The sequence below is a fragment of the Pteropus alecto genome, unplaced genomic scaffold, assembly GCF_000325575.1.
Source record: "Pteropus alecto unplaced genomic scaffold, ASM32557v1 scaffold81, whole genome shotgun sequence".
NCBI lineage: Eukaryota > Metazoa > Chordata > Mammalia > Chiroptera > Pteropodidae > Pteropus > Pteropus alecto.
In genome coordinates this window covers 5,048,624-5,053,043 of record NW_006433378.1, presented here as the reverse complement: position 1 = coordinate 5,053,043, position 4,420 = coordinate 5,048,624, and the positions used below count along the sequence as shown (strand labels likewise).

The 4,420-nt window shown below is 48.1% G+C and overlaps 1 protein-coding gene and 1 non-coding gene across 2 annotated transcripts in view; both read right to left on the bottom strand.

Annotated features, from left to right (window-relative positions):
- The window catches only part of RARRES1 (retinoic acid receptor responder 1), a 32,868-nt gene that overhangs the window by 13,301 nt on the left and 15,147 nt on the right, over positions 1 to 4,420 (bottom strand). The window lies entirely within an intron of this gene.
- Positions 1,724 to 1,842, bottom strand: LOC112476822. The gene has a single exon (XR_003045242.1). It is a non-coding gene; the product is annotated as a 5S ribosomal RNA (ribosomal RNA).

Below are 4,420 nucleotides of genomic sequence, written 5' to 3'. Positions count from 1 at the left end.
TGGGGAGGGTTGCAGAACGCAGCACAGGAGCAGTTGGCTTAGGGCTCATTTTCAATCTTGTCACTGGTTCTGGGATAAGTTGAAACATTGATGTCTATGTACAAAATTCATACACACAAGTCCATCTTCTCATTCACTGTTTGTCAGGCACCCAGGAGATAACAAAGAAATGTAACTTCCAGTCCACCCTTCCCAGAAACCTACTTCTAAGGTGGGAACGGGCAAGTCACCAGCCGCGTAGTACAGCTCATCGGTCTAGCCAAATGCAGTCGTACATGCAAGGTGCTAGGTTAGGGAGGCTTCCTAGAGTAGGTCTGAACTAACTCTCTGAGAAGCAGGTGCTGGCCTGGCAAAGGTGTGAGAATGGAGTGTGGGGGCTGACGATCCAGGGGAGACAGTGAAGCTAGAAAAAAGGCTGTCTGGAGGGGCTGACTCGAGGTCAGGAAAGGCTTGTTTTTTTGAGGAAGAGGACTTGAACTTGACCCCAAAATCTGTGGTAGCCCCCATAAAGTAAACCTGACTGCAGTGCTCAGGGTGTTATGAAGAGTAGGATGTGACATGAAAAGGGCTAAGACAGTGCCTGGGTCAGGGTAAAAGTTCAATGTCTGTTCACTATTTTTATCATTACTAAAATCTATAGACATAAGGGAGAGGATGAACTGTGCTAGAAACGAGAGTCTGGCCCAAGTGCGAGGTTTGGGAAGAAGAGTAACACGAATTCTTATCAAGGCTGCTTTCGCTGCATGACAATAGCTAGACGAGGCAGCTCCCCACAGCTCCTGAAGCTTGGTGTCTTCACCACCCCCACCCACATTAGAGGAGCACACAGAACTGGGGGCCTGCTGCCTCCGCCACCCTCCGCCACACTGGCTCCCCCAGACAACTAATACTCATAGAAGGCAGCACTTCCACTTGCCAGCAGGTTCTAAGCCTTTACCTGCTGACTGCAGCCACCCCAGGGCCCTCCCGCCTGGCAGTCTGCCGTCCACGCCCATTGGGGCCCCTGAGTGCAGGGCACTGGGTCGGCGGCGAGGCCGTTCATGAGAAGAGGAGGGGAAGCAGAGCGGGCAGGCGCAATCTTTGGCGCTGGGGGACATCGGAGACATCCAGGAGGCAGCTGAATGTCTAGAAGTAGATTCAGTACGAGTAGTAGTTGAGGCCACGGACTAGGATGCTATCTAGGGAAGCATGTGTACTCCAAGAAGAGCCCTGAGGGCCACCAACTGTCACATCAACGTTAAATCACTTATTTGCTATACATGAGAATTCACAGCGTATATGAAAAAAGGCTTCTACGGAAAGTAACCTCACAGGGTGATCTGATCACAAAGTCCTAACTGGACAGGTCATGGTGAGGAAGAGCCCCGTTGGGACCCCCGTAGTAGAGGCCTCACGTTTCTTGACCCTATAGCTTAACAATAGATTGTGCCGTGCGGCTTGATCCAGAGCTTGGAACGTCCCCTGCCATACAGAGTTGCCTTGAAACTTATGATTAACGCCTTTATGCTCACTGATCACAATCCTGGTCTAGCATTCTTTCCAAACTATGCCCACCTTTGTTCCTGGGTTGCTCACGCCTCTGGAGGACCACATTGCCAGAGGAACGGCTCCGTGAGCACAATAGACCCCCCAGAACTGTCATGTAGCCCTTAGAATAATGCCCAGATTTTCCCTTAAATACCCTAAGCCAGACTGAGAAAGGAAGGCAGTTGTTTCTTTTAAACGCCTACAGCACCTGGTCTTCCTAAATGGTCTCCCATCCAAGTACTAACCAGGCCCGACCCCGCTTAGCTTCCGAGATCAGACGAGATCAGGCACGTTCAGGGTGGCATGGCTGTAGACGAGGAAGGCCGTTTTGAAGGTGTTCACCTGCTGCCTTCTCAGCTCAGATCACCGGTACTCTGACAATAAACACTTATTCTAAATATCCCAACTCCTGTGTCGGTCTATTGGCTGAGCAGCACAGGCAGCTGGCACCCGGACTCAGCTGCCCTCTGGTTTCAGCCATGGATAGTCGTGCCCTGGGCATATAACTTTTAGTAAAAGGTTTATCAGTCTCTTAAGTAAACCCTGTCCATTGTTTCTGTGCATCTAAGTTAATGCACCTTTGAAATATGCCTTAACCACCCTCAAGAGAGCACATACCCTCGTTAACTATCCTGTATTCCAGGGGTCCCCAACCCCTGGGCCATGAACCAGTACTGGTCCGTGGCCTGTTAGGAACTGGGCCACACAGCAGGAGGTGAGCGGAGGGCAAGCAAGAGAAGTTTTATCCGTATTTGCAGCTACTCCCCAGCACTAGCATCTCAGCCTCAGCTCCACCTCAGGTCATCAGGGGTTAGATTAGGAGCACCAGTCCCTGGTGCCAGAAAGGTTGGGGACCGCTGCCATAATCCAATTCCCGCCTTGCTTTCTCTGACCTCCATGTAATCTTGCTTACTCTCCCTCCTTGATTTCAAATGCATAAAAGAAACTGCAAAAGTTTCAGTGAGGAGTATTTGAGATCTTGCTTCCAACAGTCATTTTGGCTCAAAATAAATTGATAAATAAACTTACAAGAATTCTCTACAGGTTTGGATGTTTCTTATGTTGACAACTAAAATAGTCTACTTTCTCTGACCTCCATGTAATCTTGCTTACTCTCCCTCCTTGATTTCAAATGCATAAAAGAAACTGCAAAAGTTTCAGTGAGGAGTATTTGAGATCTTGCTTCCAACAGTCATTTTGGCTCAAAATAAATTGATAAATAAACTTACAAGAATTCTCTACAGGTTTGGATGTTTCTTACGTTGACAACCAAAATAGTCTTTTAAATTAATGATACAATTGTGCTCATTTTAAATAGAGTCCTTGAGATATTCTTTGACTCAACGGGTTTTTTTGGAAACACAAGGAGGCAAAGCGAGGTGCCAATACTATTCTTTGTAGAGAAAGAGAATCCCACAGCACATCCTGTGAGCTGAGTCAAAATGGAGCCTGTCCTTTTGAAATGTTATTTTCGTCGCTGATTTGATTTCCTTATTTTGTTTTAATTGGGCAATCTTAAAAGCGTCTACATTTTATTCAAAATAAGATTTTTACTGTTTTTTGGTTGTGCTATATCTTTTATCAAGATGCAGCCTTTTTATCTCCCACAAAGGCCTCCCCTTTCTCCCTTCCTCTGAGTCACAGATTCCCCGAGGCAGCTTTGCTGGGTCTCCTGAGATAAGCAGAGCGGACACAGCCCCCGGGTGGAGGCAGAGGCAGCTGGGCCACGGCCTTCATCTGGGACGAAGTGTCTCGTGACCCCGCAGCTTTAGGATCATGTTTCGCTTCAGTTAAAATTATTCTACGATAAAGAAGTCTTTGTTCTTCTGCATTCACTTTAGGATTTGTTCAACATGTAACCCTTCTGAGCACTGTGCCAGGAGCAGGAGTACAGGGAACAAAACAGTCACAGCCCGGCCCTCAGGGCAGTCAGGTGGCGGAGGAGGACTACAAATATATGGTTGCGAATATGGTTCTTTGATTATAAATGACTTAAGATCTATGAAAGGATAACTGGAGGATTGATCTAGTCTAGGAATTGGAGAAGCGACATTTGAGCTGAACTCTGAAGATTAAGAAGGAACTGGCTTTGGGGATTATGGAGGGGCACAGGGGTGGGGGGGCCCAGGGAGCAGCCATCAGGGCCAGAGAATCAGGAGGAGGCAGACGGAGGCAGCCGGGTGGGCAGCGGGCCCTGAAGGCTATGGTGAGGGTTCCGTCCTAAGAGAAATGGGAAGTTGTGGCCAAGAAGGAAGGATTTTGAAATGATCCCTCTAGCTGGAGCGAAGAGAACTCGTGCTGGAGTGAGGAGGTGTCCTGACCAAATGCAGTTTGTAGTAGGCTAGTTGACTGGGCAGGTGAACCTGGGTGGAGACCGTGGAAATGGAGAGAAGTATGTGGTGGACAGATAGGAGTCCTGCCAGAAGGGAAACAGCGAGGAGTTATGTAATTCGAAACCAGAAATTATCACTAGAATACAAGTTTCCTATTAAGACAATATTATTGCATTAGCCACATTTAAGTGATGCTCGTATTTACAGAACAACAACAGCTACCCATTTGGGCCTGTGCTAAGCACGTCGCATGTCTTCATGCTAACAGAGCTCCGAAGGCTTGCTCATACCCAGGAGTAATTGGAGAAATGCAAATTAAGAAGCAATGAAGGTATTCCCTTACAACTATTAGACTGGAGATACATTAGAAAGTAGACAGGGCCCATCGTTGGCCAGGTTTAGGAGTTTAAGACTGCTCCTGCGTGCCTGGAGGGAGGGTGCGGGGGGCAGCTTGGATGCGGGTTGGTCTGGCCCACTGGGTCAAATCAAGCTAACCTACATCCTACGATCCAGCAGCCCCACTGCTGGGCCTGGATGCAGAGAAACAGTTGCAGGTTATA